This window comes from Nerophis lumbriciformis, linkage group LG09 (genome assembly GCF_033978685.3).
Source record: "Nerophis lumbriciformis linkage group LG09, RoL_Nlum_v2.1, whole genome shotgun sequence".
Classification (NCBI taxonomy): domain Eukaryota; kingdom Metazoa; phylum Chordata; class Actinopteri; order Syngnathiformes; family Syngnathidae; genus Nerophis; species Nerophis lumbriciformis.
Genome location: NC_084556.2, coordinates 33,094,154 through 33,112,849, shown reverse-complemented (window position 1 = coordinate 33,112,849; position 18,696 = coordinate 33,094,154). Strand labels below are relative to the sequence as shown.

Sequence of the window (18,696 nt, the reverse complement as noted above, 5' to 3'; positions counted from 1 at the left end):
TTCACAAAGATAAAATAAGTCATATTTTTGGTTAATTTAATAGTTAAAACAAATTTACATTATTGCAATCAGTTGATAAAACATTGTCCTTTACAATTAAAAAATCTACTACTCTGCTTTCATGTCAGCAGACTGGGGTAGATCCTGCTGAAATCCTATGTATTGAATGAATAGAGAATTGTTTTGAATCGGAAAAATATCGTTTTTGAATCGAAAAAAACGATTTATAATCGAATCGTGACCCCAAGAATCGATATTGAATCGAATCGTGGGACACCCAAAGATTCGCAGCACTAATAATTAAGCATATAATGTCAATTCATTTTTCTACTCTATTGGTACTTTAAAGTAGGCTTACTGTATGTCCTTTGACAACATTAAACATGAGTATGTTTTTGAGCACATACTGTGGAGACTTGAGATAAGCTTTGGGCATGTATTCCAAAACAGGGTTCAACTTATCAGTTGAAAGCAGACGCTCAGTACAAGATATTTCACCTTTCAAACGTCACTCAGCATCACAACTTAAGAAACACATTGCGTGTCACATTTCTCACACCATCCCGCACCACTAAAAGGAATTTTCATTTTTTGTAAATTGCTGTTTGAAATGACTTTTCTGGACTATCTTTTTCTGCACAACTGAAGACAAAGTCAACTTGAGGTAGGCAGTTATGTTATGTATATTGTGTTACACATACACAGGTTCATAGTGTGAAAACAACAGCTTTCGATCCATAGTATAATAAAGGAATCAAGAGCGTATTACCGATATTACGTTTTTGCCATTTTTCACTTTGTTACTTTTTTTCGTTAATGTCAAACACACTATTGACTTCATTGCTAGTATTGCTGCAATGGCATTTAGTAAGATTATTTAGTAATGCATATGAGAGAGTAGCGCTGGACGATTATGGTAATAATAATATTTTTGATTGATATTGAAATAAAATTATTAACACAATTATTAAATATAATAAATTGAAAGTAATTTATGTACCCCAAAAATCAACTTTAAATATAACTTAAAAGAATAATGGATATAGATTAGTAACAAATAAACCACAACAAGTAAGCAAATAATAAGAGAAACAACAATCAATTAAAATAACAATAGCAATCTAATTCTTTGGAATTCTGTTTTTTTTTTACTTTCTACACCTATTTTACCACCGTAGAGTGTGTGCTTTTTGTGTCATTAATATTTTATAAAATGTTTGTTAACTAAATGACAATGACAGCATTTCACTTACATGTATGTCAATTTCCGTGATATTCTGCCTTTAACAGCGGATTCCGTTTTATTGGCCCTTTCTGTGATTCCATCCACGGATATCATATGCCTTACCTTTTTTGTTGAATTTAGTGATTATTGATTAGTCATACTAGTGCTGTGTCCAAAAAAAAAAGTAGCAACCATGGTGAGATCCCAAACGTCTAGTAGATATGCTCCTTTTTTTTTTTTTTTTTTTTTTTTTTTTTTTAATACTAATTTGCGCCTTATCTGTTTCATTGTTAAAAGCTATGGAATTTGCATGCATGTTGCGCCGCCTATTTATTGTTTTTTTCCCAATTATAATATTTTTATGATCGTGGGAAGCCATGAAAATCAAAATTTGATTAATTGCCTAGCCCTACTTGAAAGTTGTTGACCCCTTTTTATTATTGTTTTTGTATTTACATTTTTAATGCACATCTTTTTAGAGGTGAGGTAGGTAAAATCTTTTAACATACACTCTTCTGTTTTATGTGGTGGAAAAGAGGATGTTGGCAGTTAAGACCCTTTATACTCCAAAAAAATAGGAAGACCAAAGGTCCATTTAGATACAGACTATTAGTTTTTCACATTACCATGTAATATTAGTACACTGTTGTAAAAGTCAATGTAGAGTATGTTAGGGATACAATGATCATAGATTTTGACTGTACGATTATAGCCTGAGTAAATGCTAGTTAATTTCACAACAAAAAATGTACAAAATTATTCCTTAGAGATTTTGAAGTTATTTATTATAGTCGGAAAACAGTAATCAAATATTATAACTATTATAACAGTACAAAATAATAAATATAATCAAAAAGTATGATTATTAGTAGATAAATGCATTAATTGTATTGGTAATACAAGGTTAACCTTATTGAACCCACAGGGGAAAATAATATCCACTCGGGTAATAAATTCAAGATTGTTATTGGTATTGTCATTAACGGTCATCCATGCCTATTTATTCATTTTAAAGAAATTAAAGTGTTAATAACATGTGTCAATAACTGGACACTTAATTTGAACCCATGGTATAGTGCTGTTATTCTACAAGCTACTGGCGTTATTTTAGTGTTTTACACTTTCTATACTAAATTACAATGTATAGATAGATGTTTATTCACCACAGAAATGAAGAAACAATCTCTTAGATTAAATGGTCACTGAATTAAGTACCTGTTGCTGTTTGTTTTCACTGAACTGACTCAACGCTAAGCTACTGATTGTGTGCTTATATTTAAGTCATTTCTTCATTAGGTAACTTGCCACAAACATAACTGAACTCAGTTATTATGTCTTGCCTTTACTTTGGCGTGTAAAGCTGGGTGGTGATCCCGAAAATGCTGCACTATAATGGGTGACCCATCGTCTTCAATGACTCCCTGGTAATATATTAAATACCCAAATGTTCCCAGTCTGCCAACTTTCACTTTTCTTTGGGTGGGAACAGTTCGCCGCTTTGTCCTGCTGCAATTTTTAAGCTGATTTTGAAAATGTTAATATTTGCACATTTTGTAGATTGCTGTCCGCAGGTATATTTGGGATACATTAAAGCTACGTCCACATCGCAGACATGCTGACGACGCTCCAAACAATCGCATGTGTCTTATTAACATACGGTGTCGGCAGAGCTGTTTTCGGTGATCAAAGCCTTTTTTTGCTGGCTGAGTTTTCTGTGGATCAGGAGCCAATAATGCACACATAATAGACTATACATATCAATTCATGCTGTAACTATCTTCTTGTGGTATGTTTTATGTTCATGTGGTTTTGATTTGATGTTAACTTTTCCCACGATCACAAACACACCGTGCGTGCCTGAAAGCAGATTGGCGGAGAATGATGAAGTGTTGTGTGTCTGGGGGAGCACAAAGACAAAAGTGTTTGCACGGGAGGTAAAACATTTTGGAATTGTGCCGGTTGTTAAACCATGTAAACGAGTGGTGTTGTTCAAAGTTCCATTTTAGCTCCTCTCTTTTTCATTATTTGGGCTATTTAACTGATGGCCGACAATTTCAACTCACTCACATTTTTGCAGCAGATTCTTAAAAATAATTCTTAAAAACTGTTGTGATTGTCATAGATGACCTTGGAATAGATTTTCTTTGCAGAATGTCCTTAAAAAAAAAGCTCAGCGCTCCTGCAACTCTGACAAAATAGACCAAAATCTAATGCCTGGAGGACGCTGCTTCTCTGGAATTTACAAAGTAAGACTAATAGTGAGGGAAAAGTCTGGCCCCCCGGTCTTTTACTTTCCCCCATAAACAATTTAGTCGAATAGCCCAGCTCTAAAGTCAGTATGATAGCAGAGTGAGCTGATGGGGTCAAGTTAGGCCACACTTTTCTACAAAATGTATTCAAATTTGTATCACTATCAATTTTTCAATGTCTGATATGGACATTGTTTATTTTGCAGGACAAACGGGACTGAACAGCAAGATGGCCCAAATGGATAACAAGCAAAGAAAAGAACAACAAAGGAATACTGACATGAAAACCCAACCAGAGCTTCTTAAAAGACAGACAACAAGGATTTGTCATGAAAAGCATGATTCTGAACGTGTTTGGAAAAGAGCACAAGGTGGTGAACATGAAATTGAATTCCTGAGGACAAAAATATGGAAGCAACACGAGGAAATTGAAAGACTAAAATCTGAAAACTATGACCAGACCCTATGTATAAAAACTTTGAGATTGCAAATGGAATATTTTGCAAAGAAAGTCAAGGAAAGCGTAAAGACAGCCGTAAAAGAAAAAATGTTTCTTCAGAACTCTTTGACTTTAATTAACAAAACGACACAACTACTGGGGACACAACATAGTGCAATTAAAACCAAGCAAAGCAGATTAGAATCAATTATCCCAAATTGTAGGAAACAATCACAGAAACATAAGGGAGTACTCAAAGAACCTAAACCCCAGAGACAACAGTGGTTGATTGAAAATCTAGTGAAAAATAGTAAACAAACAGTTATTTTGACAAAGCAGACCAAGGAACAATTGGAAATAAACATGGGATATTTCAAACAAGAATTACACAGACATGAAGAAAATGTTTTATACCTTAAAGATCAAACTAAGCACATCAATAACAAGATGATTATGATTGTCAATCTTATGAAGCAACTTTGGCCTCAATTACAAACACATACTAAAACAAAAACAGCAATATTCACAGGATTTAAACAAAGAACAATTAATGAAAGAACTAAGTTTTTTAAATCCTTTGTGCTGGAAAACCGCGAACAAATATTTGGAAACATAATGAAAGATACTGTAGATAAGGGAAAGGCAATTGAAGAACGCTTGAAAATGTATCCCATTCACAAAGTGACAGCTAAAATGTACAGACTGCTTTCTAAGGTAAAACAAGTTAGAAAGAATATGCACACGGAGAAGAAACAAAGTGCCAAGGACATTGCAGAAGAACGAAAAAAAAATAAGAGAATGAAATATAAAACACAAAAAATAAATCGAGAACTTGACCAACGACGAGAGAGAATTATGCAAGAGAGGGATGAGTTAGAAATCCTCAAGCTCAAGGTATATAAACAACTAGATACACTTGAAGACAAGGGTTTGATGCAAACAATGGCTGTGATGAACACTCCTCATTGCTGTAAAGCAGAAGAAGTACACCTTCAGAAAATGACAAGGATATCAGATGAGACGGTAAGCAAATAGACCATTATCTGCAGTATATGTATATGTATGTAAAATGTATGTTGTATTGTATATTTTAGCACATCCTCAGTTGTGAGAGTTACATATTAGGAAAAAAGAGCATTTGTATTCATCTGTCAATTTTTTGCAATTGTACCCGGTACATTAGTTTAAAAGCCTATGATGTCAGGAGAAATCTGTGTCCTTTTTATGAAATTGAACCATCAGACTTTAGGCAGAACGGCTATCAAACTCGTGATGTGTTGTTCGGGAATGAGCCGTCTCAAAAAGATTACGCTTTGCAGTAGGGCTGCACGATATAGACGATATACTGTAAATAATATAAATTAGGCCAATGACAGGACTTTCAATACTATTGTCATATTGTGATAATGCAATTCGGTGACACATTCTAGCTGTGTCCCGCAAATTGGACAGCGACAAGCAAAAAAGGGTCCATAACAAAACGTAGCGTCCTCACTAAGGAGCTTGCGGCAACCATTCCTCTTTAGTGCAGCTTCGACAGTAAATCACTAATTCTCGTCTCCATTGCGTAAAATAAACAATGTTTTTAAGGATTAAGGTTCAATTTATTGTCATTACACGTGCATAAAAAAATACAGGGTAGCAAAATGTGGTTTAACATCAAGTCCAGAAGTGTAGTAATTTAGTAGTAGTTCAAGTGTTGAGGCACCTGAAGTGCCTGCCTGAGGGCAGGAGGGTGATGTTCTCTATGCTCTTGAATGTAAACATGGGTGGGCAGATCGACATTAAAATCAACTGTAACGACACCAAGTTTGTATCAGAGTATGGTCGATAATACAGTGATCAGATCAATATTTTTATTTTTATAAAATCACTTTTTGTCATTTTTGTTATTGTTTACAAACTCAAGAAAATCTCAATTATAGTTTATACCTTTGTTCAGTTATTTTGCACTACAGACTTCATTATACATTTGTATGCAATAAAGGGAATAAATAAATAATTTTAATATGATTATTATGGCTGTCAAACGATTACAATATTTAATCGTCATTAATCACATTTTGTACATAGTTAACTCAAAATGAATCGCGATTAATCGCAGATAGGTATACTTTTTCACCATTAATAAGTGTGCCCTAGACAGATCATTTTCAGGGGGGGTGGCTTCATATTGCTGCATGACAATGTCTATTAGCTAATAACATGTAATATTCAGCCTGCTAATCATTCTGTAATTGAGAACTCAATTACAGAACATGTTATAAAATAAATTACGCAATATTTCAGTCAGCCAGAAAAATCCCCCCCACCCCTATATTCCTCAACTGATGTATTAGCATTTATTTAGGTGAACATATCACAGAATAATATTACAAAACATCTCTGACAAAGTATGATCGTAATTTAAGACATTTTAATTTTTTGTGTGTCAGGGTTTCCCCTAAATTGCCAAAATACCTGTGGCGCTGGGGGCCTGGTTATGAGCGTAGTCGATATAACGCCATTGCATGATTTGCTATGATGCATATATTCTTTAAAAAAGGATGTGATTATACATTTAAATCAAATATGTTATTAAGTATAGTATTAACCAGAGGTGTGGACTCGAGTCACATGACTTGGACTCGAGTCAGACTCGAGTCATGAATTTGATGACTTTAGACTCGACTTGACAAAATGTAAAGAGACTTGCAACTCGACTTAGACTTTAACATCAATGACTTGTGACTTCACTTGGACTTGAGCCTTTTGACTTGACATGACTTGACATGACTTGCCACTTTCCCCAAAATCCAAAGCTTAAAAAGTTATTTGGGAGCGCTCCGTATTTTTCATTTTCTTCGTCTGTCTAACAGCGTGTTATTCCTGTCAGCTGGTGTGCTGTCAGTACAACAGCCAATCAAATTAGATCTACGTTGTTTTCATCACACAGCATTCATCCAATCAAATTGCAGTACAACCAATGAGGAAGAGTTGTCCAACAATGTGCCAGTGAGAAACAATTATGTTAAAGTTGGTTTCGTTCGGGTATAAAATCTACGACTTGGTCAACAAAAAACGAATTGCCGTATGCAAATCACGCAGTTCGAATATTACAGACGGAGACGCAACAACTTCCAACTTCCAACTTCGTTCGACATTCGAAGTTGCACAAAGAAGGGTAAGTTTTGAATGTAAGATAACGTTTATTGGCTAAGTAACGTGACTTTTATTTGCTGTGTAGTTAAATCAGTGAGGCTGCAAACTCACTGCTAACGTTATAACCATAGACATCTTATAAGTAGACGCAGCATAGAGCGCTACTGCCTACTGGCGCAGACGAGACGCGGGGCCGCCATCTTGGAGTGGTGATCCGCTCCACTCAGTGCAATTCATTTGGCAGGAGCAATGAACTGTCAGCGCATTTAATTCATCTTACCTCACTGAATACCACTGATTTTCACGGGCTTTTTTGTCATACGTGTAGCTACGATAACAGACACATGTTTTGGCGTGTTTTATTATTCATAGTTTGCTTAACAGTAATATAATATTCTTATACGCTATAAGTGACCAGACGTCCCAGATCAAAACTGGGAATATAATCCCAGAGAAGGGGGAAAAAAACGGTAAGCTATTTTTAAATTGAAGAAACAATATGATTAGGTTATATATACATATGCGTGTATCCTACATAAACAATGTATGAATACATTAGATATCTATATATCTTAGGGACCTATAGACTGTATCTCTGTTGCTTCAGCAGCAGGGATTTTATTCTGTCTTGACACTTTGTATTGATATTTTCTATTACATTCTTCCCTTAAATGATCATGTTTGCAGTGATTGTTTTATATGTATTATTTTATGTAAGTCACTTTGGATATATAAACACCTGAAAGTCTTCATATCAGCTAAAACCACCAATCTGTTTCACTGGATTCAGAATAAAACCAAATTCTGTGTTAGTATTTGAATATTGTTACTTGAAGACTGATTCCTGGTTACAATTATACTGTTAAGAAAGTATTGTCTTATACTTTGCCTAAAATGAGAATGCATCATAATCAGTGGCGGCTGGTGAATTTTGTTTTAGGTGGGGCTGAAAGTTTGTAAACCAAACCCCTGTAGGGGCGTCATCCTCCCCCAGAAGATTTCTTTGTGATTTTCACATACAAATATTGAAGATCTTTGCTCCTTCTCAACTCTGTGGTAATATTATTTTCATAAAATACAACCAATAGTACGTTAATGTTAAATCTTACTTGTGAAAAGTAATCCCCCGATTCCTATTTTCAACAGTCCGCTCATTTGAGCAGGAAAAACGCTGAACACCATCTTTGTTTTCTACCTTTCAACTGTCAGTTTAGGCTGCTCGCCGGCTCCTCATCACCACTTCAAGATGGCGGCCAAATTGCTCACGTCACAGCAGCCAATGCTGCGTCTACTTATAAGATGTCTATGGTTATAACGTCATTGCAAAAACGGCAATCTGTTGCGTCCACTGCAGTTTGCTACCTTATTCATACTTTTTGTCAAGTGATTTTTTTTTAAGCAGGGTTGCATGAGGTACCTATACATAACGTTACGTTAGTCAATGTATCACACACAGTAACGTAACGTTAGTCAATGTATCACACACAGTAACATTACGTTAGTCAAAGTATCACACACAGTAACATTACGTTAGTCAATGTATCACACACAGTAACGTAACGTTAGACGGCAGTCAGCAGCACCGCGTATTTTAGCCACCTACAAAAAGACAAACATAGTCAAATAAAGGTCAGTTAAAATTTATACTATATTAAGAATATGTGTACATATTGCATAGGGTCCTGACATCTAAAAAGTACAACTCTGTTCATTGTTATGTTCATATATTTGTTAGGTTTTTCATGTGTACGCACACTTAAACACACATACAGTATGAGATGAGATCAATGAGATAAGGTAAGAACAGGATAGAAACTGCTGTGGAACTAGTTACAATGCAATATGCCATGGAAATACGATGTTAACACTTTGGTGCAAATAAGTACAGTTGCACTTGTTTTTTTCAAATGTGTTTATTCTGTAAAGGAATGAGTTACATGTTTAAAATGACTGGTTAATAGTGCTATTATGAAGTGCAATGTCAGCACTATCTTTTTCCCTGCAATTTCAAATGCACTTGTTTTAATAAATAAATACAGCGTTTTAAAAGCATACACAATCTGTGTAAATATATTAGTCTGTGGTTAAACGACTTGAAAGGACTCGAAACTCAAAATGCAGGACTTGGGACTTGACTTGAGACTTTCCAGTCTTGACTTTGGACTTGACTCGGACTTGCCCTGTCTTGACTCGGGACTTGACTCGAGACTTGAGGGTAAAGACTTGAGACTTACTTGTGACTTGCAGAGCAATGACTTGGTCCCACCTCTGGTATTAACATATATATTTTCCTTACATAATATTGTTGTGTTCTATTTTTAAATTGTTGCTGCTTATTGTACAATGTACTTTGTTGAGAATTTTTTTGTTGTTGAGATTTCTCCAATCCTTTTAGTCACTTTTTCTGTAATAAAAAAGACTGGCAACAAATCTAGCATCTATTTCTGGCGACTGTACTCGTGTTTAGAGACTCTGTTTAAATACTTCTGTTGCGCCATGTCTGTGACGAAAAGCTAGTTGCAGAGAGCCTGATGTCACACTTGCTTCGCGTTGCTGGCAGCCTTTCTCTCGTTAAAAACCGCCAGTGTCGTCTTAAATTGTGAAGATCGCTGTCCGTGGGTATATCTCGAATATATTAAAGTACGTCTACCGCCGCTCCAGACAACCCGGTACGTATGGCTGGTGTTAATGTGTATGTTAAGTGTGTTTGAACACACCGTGTCGGCAGAGAATGAACCAGTGTTGTGTGTCTAGGAGTGAAGCACGGAGGCAGATGTGTGTGCACGGAGGAAATACTTGCTGGAATTAGGCCCAACATTAGCATAAAATTGGCCATAAAAGCTAAAAAGAGCCCCAGACTTTGTTTGTTTTCTTCTGGATGTTACAATACATTATATGACTTTATTTTGTTAGGTGTGGCGGTTAGTATATAGCAGTACATTAAGGAGAAACCCTAAACATAGTTAAACTAGATGTATAGCGTAGCACTTTTATTTTGAACACAGAAAAGTGTGTGATTGGTTTGAGAAATGGTCTTGACATGTTTTGATGTCGGATCAACTGTTTGCAATAAAAAAAAGTCTCCTTTTGACATCCTGCCGACTGTCTTTCATTTCTGTTGAGCTTTTATGTCATCTTACTTACTAAATCAGTCACAGTGACAATCTAAATGTTATGTTTTTACTGCACCTTAACCGTAATCTGAACACGGAAGTCAAGCACCACCCACCTCTCGAAAGACGTGCACAGCAGGCGTTTGCTGCAGGGATGTTGTCTCTTTTCACGACAAAAATAGTCCTTTCTAGTCGGGAGAACAACATGTTATGGCTTTGAACCTGATATTTCCAAATTGTGCCCTTTTCTTTAACCATTTCTGTTCGCTTGTGGCTTATCAGTACCAAGTGAACTGCAGCAAAGTTCCCTTGCTACGGCACGGCAGGAGTGTCAAAAAGGAAGTTTTCGCATTAATCGTCCTTTCAAAAATAAAGTGCCGTAATTGAAATATATAATTAATGCGTTATTATCACGTTAACTTTGACACTACAAATTTGTAACTCCCTCCAAATAGCACAGACACAATGGCTTTCTTGAACTGATTTATTTGAAGGCTTCCTTTCCCTTCAAATTCACCTTGAAAACTGAAATAAAATAAAGCACGTTATAAACTTAAAAATAACAACATGCACAGCATGTGGATCAAACATTTTACCTAAGTAAATACAAATAGAAATGACAAACAAATACCTCGTTGGCCCGCATGCTTCTTTTAGGAGGAAATTGTGATCTTCAGGCTCTTATAGCCCAAACGCTTAGAGTCCTTGTGACACTTTTTAGTCTTTGTGACAGTCAGTCTCTCTTTTTCTGCCTTCACATGGCATCAAAAATGTTTACTCATACCCGGAAGTAGCTTCCTTACATCAGACAGACCAAACGAGACACTTCAAAATAAAAGTATGCCCACAAACTTAACAAAAAGGCATGCAATTACATTTTTAACCATAGTAACTTAAATATAGCCTTCTTATGAACTTTTATGCATTTTGATTTGAATTCCCTTTTTTAACTTATTATTCTGTTTTTAGAGAAATAAAACAAATTACAATAATTATCAGTAGCAACAGTTATAGAATTACTATATGTGAATACAATAAAAATCTCTTTGAACATTTTGGGGTAAATGAATCCCCCAGTAACTGTAACAACGCATATTTTCTTGCTAAAATGGTGACTCCTATTAGCTAAAATTTTTATTTTGGGGTTTTAAGGAGGTTTGGATTTTCCTCTCAAAGTTTTCAGATGTAATGTTGCTATAAACGCAGAGAAATCAGGTCATATCTTTTATAATTGAACAATGAATGCTTCCAATCTACAATCAATACCTAATTGATTATGTATACAGTGTAATGAAGCAATTACAGCAAATACAATGTTTTCTCTCTTCATTCATTTTTAATAAAATATGTATCCTTTTTGGCTTACAGATTACTACTCAGAACATTGCATGGAAATTTAGAAGCTCTTCAATCAAAAATCCCTCTTCTGCAATTCCATATGAACTTAAAGAAGACATGTGTAAGACAAACAAAGACTCCTTCAACAAAATAACAAATAAAGTTGAACAAGATGACATGCCAGTAAATTGGAATGAAATGGATGACAAAACAGGTATTGTTCGTGATTTGATAACAGAAGAGGATCACATTAACAATGAAATACATAAACTGATGGAGCAAGAACAACAACTGCAAAAGACAATCAATCAATCAATAGGGGGCATGGGGACATTTTATTGTGAGATTAACAAAATCATAATGGAAATAAATCACCTGCAAGGCCATATGCAAAAGACTAAAAATAAAGCACAGAATCTAATAAACACAGATCCAAGGGAAGAAAAAAGTGTTGCTCAAAAAGAAAATAAGGAAAAAAGTAAAAAAATTGATATTTTAAAAGGATTTGAAACTAAGCTCAGAAGGCAAGGCCTTGAATTTCAATCATGTTCCATTGAGAAAAGAGATGACCCGAATGTATCAAATAACTTAGGGCAAACGCAAGCAACAAAATCTATCAGAAAAGAAAATGATAAAAAAAGAGAGGAGTCTAAATCTGCCAAGATAAAAAATACAACAGATGTGGAGAAGCTACATACAAGTAAGACTAACTCTGAGATAGAAAGAATACTGCATGTCAAAGACAAAAAGACGATGAGAAAACTGCAATCCGAGAAGAAGGTGTTGCAATATCCTTTTAGAACTTGTATACAGTCAATGGAAAGAGTGGCAGATGACTTGAAGACAAAGTTTAAGAAGAAACTTGAAGACGTTGACAAAAAAGTTGTCATTATAGAAGAGAGAATTAAAAGTATGCCAAAAATGTTGCTTGAATTGAAGCATATGCTGGAAGAATGTAATCAAGGAAGGGATCATATTTTAATCAACAACGAACTAATACTGGAAGGAAAGATCTGGCTGAACAACTTGCTTTCAAACATGATGACAGAAACAGAAAAAATAAAGCATCTGAAGACAAACCTCTTGGGAGAAAAACAAGACCTGGACAAACTGAAGAACGATGTTAAACAAGAGAAAGAATACATGAGCAAAGCTAATAGGCTTATGAGTAAAGACAAACTGGAGCTGAACTTGATTAAGTCCGATATGCAAAAACAATTGATCACATTGAAAGAGAAAGAAAGCTTGATTAAACAGAGATACATTGACCTTGAAATAAAAGAACAAGAGGTCATAAAGAATACAACAGGACTGGAAACAATAGGTGAAAAGTTGAAAAAGGGCATTGAACAAATTCATCAGCTAAACATTGATATTATGTCAAAAACAGAAGAAGTAAATGATAACAGATGTGCAATGGAACAGCAAAATAGGGACTTATATGTTAACAGACAAGAACATTGTCAAAGGAGTAAAGAGTTTGAATTTGCCAGAACCAGAATAAGTGCAGAGCTGGAAAAGCTACTTACAATGCAGGTTTATTTTGAAACTGAAAAATTACTGCATGCCAAAGACAAGGAGACAATAGAACAACTGCAATCTGAGCAGAAGGTGTCGCAAGATCACTTTAGGTCTTGTATACTGTCAATGGAAAGAGTGAGAGATGATTTAAAGGCAAAGTATGAAAAGAAACTTGAAGACATTGACGAAAAGGTTGTCAAATTAGAAGCGAAAAATGAAAGTACGCCGAAATTGTTGCTTACAATAAAGCACATGCTGGAAAATAGTAATCAAGGCAGAGATCAAATATCAATCAACAACAAACTAATAGTAGGAGGAAAGATTCAGCTGGACACTTTGCTTTCAAACATTGTGAAAAAAACAGCAGAAACAAAACATCTGAAAACAAAATTCTTGGTGGAAAAACGAAACCTGGACAAACTAAAGAACAACATTAAACAAGAGAGAGCATACCTGAGCAAAGCCAATATGCTCATGAGCAAAGAAAAACTAGAGCTGGAATTGATGAAGTCTGATATGCAAAAACAATTGATCACATTGGAGGAGAATAAACGCATGATTAAAGAGGGAAACATTGACCTTGAAATCAGAGAAAATGAGTTAAAAAAGAATACAAAGGGACTGGACACAATAGCTGAGAAGATGAAGAAGGGAAGGGAACAAATTCACCAGCTAAACATGGATGTTGGGACAAAAAGAGATGAAGTCAATGATAACCGATGTGCAATGGAACAGCAACATAAGGACTTGAGTGTTCTCAGACAGGAACATTGTCAAAAGAGTAAAGAGATTGCATTTGCCAGAACCAACATAAGTACAGAGATGGAAAAGCTACTCAAAATGAAGGCTGATTTTGAAACTGAAAAAATACTGCATGCCAAAGACACGGAGACGATGGAACAACTACAATCTGAGCAGAAAGTGTTGCAAGATCACTTTAGGTCTTGTATCCTGTCAATGAGAAGAGTGACATATGATGTAAAGGCAAAGTATGAAAAGAAACTTGAAGACATTGACAAAAAGGTTGTCAAGTTAGAAGCGAAAAATGAAGGTATGCCAAAATTGTTGCTTAAATTTAAGCACATGCTGGAAGATAGTAATCAAGGCAGAGATCGAATATCAATCAACAACAAACTAATAGGAGGAAAGATTCAGCTGGACAATTTGCTTTCAAATGTATTGAAAGAATCAGAAGAAATAAAACATCTAAAAAAGAAACTTTTGGAGGAAAAACAAAACCTGGACAAACTAAAGAACAACATTAAACAAGAGGAAGAAATCCTGAGCAAAGCCAATGAGTTCATGAGCAAAGAAAAACTGGAGCTTGTTTTGATAAGGTCTGATATGCAAAAACAAATGATCGCATTGAAAGAGAATCAACGCATGACCAAAGAGAGATACAGTGACCTTAAAATCAGAGAAAACGAGTTTAGAAAGAATAAAACAGGATTGGACAGAATAGCTGAGAAGATGAAGAAAGAGAGGGAACAAATTCATCAGCTAATCATGGACGTTGTGACAAAAAGAGATGAAGTCAATGATAACCGATTTGCAATGGAACAGCAAAATAGGGACTTGAGTGTTCTCAGACAGGAACATTGTCAAAAGAGCAAAGAGATTGCATTTGCCAGAACCAACATAAGTACAGAGATGGAAAAGCTACTCAAAATGAAGGCTGATTTTGAAACTGAAAAAATACTGCATGCCAAAGACACGGAGACGATGGAACAACGACAATCTGAGCAGAAAGTGTTGCAAGATCACTTTAGGTCTTGTATCCTGTCAATGAGAAGAGTGACAGATGATTTAAAGGCAAAGTATAAAAAGAAACTTGAGGACATTGACAAAAAGGTTGTCAAATTAGAAGCGAAAAATGAAAGTATGCCGAAATTGTTGCTTACAATAAAGCACATGCTGGAAAATAGTAATCAAGGCAGAAATCAAATATCAATCAACAACAAACTAATAGTAGGAGGAAAGATTCAGCTGGACACTTTGGTTTCAAACATTGTGAAAGAAACAGCAGAAACAAAACATCTGAAAACAAAACTCTTGGTGGAAAAACAAAACCTGGACAAACTGAAGAACAACATTAAACAAGCGAGAGCATACCTGAGCAAAGCCAATATGCTCATGAGCAAAGAAAAACTAGAGCTGGCCTTGATGAAGTCTGATATGCAAAAACAATTGATCACATTGGAGGAGAACCAACGCATGATTAAAGAGGGAAACATTGACCTTGAAATCAGAGAAAAAGAGTTAAAAAAGAATACAATGGGACTGGACACAATAACTGAGAAGATGAAGAAGGGAAGGGAACAAATTCACCAGCTAAACATGGATGTTGGGACAAAAAGAGATGAAGTCAATGACAACCGATGTGCAATGGAACAGCAAAATAAGGACTTGAGTGTTCTCAGACAGGAACATTGTCAAAAGACCAAAGAGATTGCATTTGCCAGGACCAAAATAAGTACAGAGATGGAAAAGCTACTCAAAATGAAGGCTACATTCGAAACTGAAAAAATACTACATGCCAAAGACACGGAGACGATGGAACAACTACAATCTGAGCAGAAGGTGTTGCAAGATCACCTTAGGTCTTGTATCCTGTCAATGAGAAGAGTGACATATAATGTAAAGGCAAAGTATGAAAAGAAACTTGAAGACATTGACAAAAAGGTTGTCAAATTAGAAGCGAAAAATGAAGGTATGCCAAAATTGTTGCTTAAATTTAAGCACATGCTGGAAGATAGTAATCAAGGCAGAGATCGAATATCAATCAACAACAAACTAATAGGAGGAAAGATTCAGCTGGACAATTTGCTTTCAAATGTATTGAAAGAATCAGAAGAAATAAAACATCTAAAAAAGAAACTTTTGGAGGAAAAACAAAACCTGGACAAACTAAAGAACAACATTAAACAAGAGGAAGAAATCCTGAGCAAAGCCAATGAGTTCATGAGCAAAGAAAAACTGGAGCTTGTTTTGATAAGGTCTGATATGCAAAAACAAATGATCGCATTGAAAGAGAATCAACGCATGACCAAAGAGAGATACAGTGACCTTAAAATCAGAGAAAACGAGTTTAGAAAGAATAAAACAGGATTGGACAGAATAGCTGAGAAGATAAAGAAAGAGAGGGAACAAATTCATCAGCTAATCATGGACGTTGTGACAAAAAGAGATGAAGTCAATGATAACCGATTTGCAATGGAACAGCAAAATAGGGACTTGAGTGTTCTCAGACAAGAACATTGTCAAAAGAGCAAAGAGATTGCATTTGCCAGAACCAACATAAGTACAGAGATGGAAAAGCTACTCAAAATGAAGGCTACTTTTGAAACTGAAAAAATACTGCATGCCAAAGACACGGAGACGATGGAACAACTACAATCTGAGCAGAAAGTGTTGCAAGATCACTTTAGGTCTTGTATCCTGTCAATGAGAAGAGTGACAGATGATTTAAAGGCAAAGTATGAAAAGAAACTTGAAGACATTGACAAAAAGGTTGTCAAATTAGAAGCGAAAAATGAAGGTTTGCCGAAATTGTTGCTTAAATTTAAGCAAATGCTGGAAGATAGTAATCAAGGCAGAAATCAAATATCAATCAACAACAAACTAATAGGAGGAAAGATTCAGCTGGACAATTTGCTTTCAAATGTAGTGAAAGAATCAGAAGAAATAAAACATCTGAAAACAAAACTTTTGGAGGAAATACAAAACCTGGACAAACTGAAGAACAACATTAAACAAGAGGAAGAAATCCTGATCAAAGCCAATGAGCTCATGAGCAAAGAAAAACTGGAGCTTGTTTTGATGAAGTCTGATATGCAAAAACAAATGATCACATTGAAAGAGAATCAACGCATGACCAAAGAGAGATACAGTGACCTTAAAATCAGAGAAAACGAGTTTAGAAAGATTAAAACAGGATTGGACAGAATAGCTGAGAAGATGAAGAAAGAGAGGGAACAAATTCATCAGCTAATCATGGACGTTGTGACAAAAAGAGATGAAGTCAATGATAACCGATTTGCAATGGAACAGCAAAATAGGGACTTGAGTGTTCTCAGACAGGAACATTGTGAAAAGAGCAAAGAGATTGCATTTGCCAGGACCAAAATACGTACAGATATGGAAAAGCTACTCAAAATGAAGGCTGATTTTGAAACTGAAAAAATACTGCATGCCAAAGACACAGAGACGATGCAACAACTACAATCTAAACAGAAGGTGTTGCAAGATTACTTTAGGTCTTGTATCCTGTCAATGAGAAGAGTGACAGATGATTTAAAGGCAAAGTATAAAAATAAACTTGAAAACATTGACAAAAAGGTTGTCAAATTAGAAGCGAAAAATGAAGGTATGCCAAAATTAGTGCTAACAATAAAGCACATGCTGGAAAATAGTAATCAAGGCAGAGATCAAATATCAATCAACAACAAACTAATAGTAGGAGGAAAGATTCAGCTGGACACTTTGCTTTCAAATATTGTGAAAGAAACAGCAGAAACAAAACATCTGAAAACAAAACTGTTGGTGGAAAAACAAAACCTGGACAAACTGAAGAACAACATTAAACAAGAGAGAGCATACCTGAGCAAAGCCAATATGCTCATGAGCAAAGAAAAACTAGAGCTGGCCTTGATGAAGTCTGATATGCAAAAACAATTGATCACATTGGAGGAGAATCAACACATGATTATAGAGGGAAACATTGACCTTGAAATCAGAGAAAATGAGTTAAAAAAGAAAACAATGGGACTGGACACAATAGCTGAGAAGATGAAGAAGGGAAGGGAACAAATTCACCAGCTAAACATGGATGTTGGGACAAAAAGGGATGAAGTCAATGATAACCGATGTGCAATGGAACAGCAAAATAAGGACTTGAGTGTTTTTAGACAGGAACATTGTCAAAAGAGCAAAGAGATTGCATTTGCCAGGACCAAAATAAGTACAGGGATGGAAAAGCTACTCAAAATGAAGGCTACTTTTGAAACTGAAAAAATACTGCATGCCAAAGACACGGAGCCGATGGAACAACTACAATCTGAGCAGAAAGTGTTGCAAGATCACTTTAGGTCTTGTATCCTGTCAATGAGAAGAGTGACAGATGATTTACAGGCAAAGTATGAAAAGAAACTTGAAGACATTGACAAAAAGGTTGTCAAATTAGAAGCGAAAAATGAAGGTATGCCGAAATTGTTGCTTACAATAAAGCAGATGCTGGAAAATAGTAATCAAGGCAGAGATCAAATATCAATCAACAACAAACTAATAGGAGGAAAAATTCAGCTGGACAATTTGCTTTCAAATATTGTGAAAGAAACAGCAGAAACAAAACATCTGAAAACAAAACTGTTGGTGGAAAAACAAAACCTGGACAAACTGAAGAACAACATTAAACAAGAGAAAGCATACCTGAGCAAAGCCAATATGCTCATGAGCAAAGAAAAACTAGAGCTGGCCTTGATGAAGTCTGATATGCAAAAACAATTGATCACATTGGAGGAGAATCAACACATGATTAAAGAGGGAAACATTGACCTTGAAATCAGAGAAAAAGAGTTAAAAAAGAAAACAATGGGACTGGACACAATAGCTGAGAAGATGAAGAAGGGAAGGGAACAAATTCACCAGCTAAACATGGATGTTGGGACAAAA

The 18,696-nt window shown here is 35.4% G+C and overlaps 1 protein-coding gene across 1 annotated transcript in view; it reads left to right on the top strand.

Moving 5' to 3' along the window:
• Window positions 1-525: 525 nt before the first annotated feature.
• Window positions 526-18,696, top strand: part of LOC133607370 (uncharacterized) — a 74,076-nt gene continuing 55,905 nt past the window's right edge. Inside the window, exons 1-3 of the transcript XR_012050608.1 lie at window positions 526-664; window positions 3,681-4,936; window positions 11,536-11,626. The gene's annotated coding sequence lies outside the window, so the exon portion shown is untranslated. The remainder of the gene's footprint in view (window positions 665-3,680; window positions 4,937-11,535; window positions 11,627-18,696) is intronic.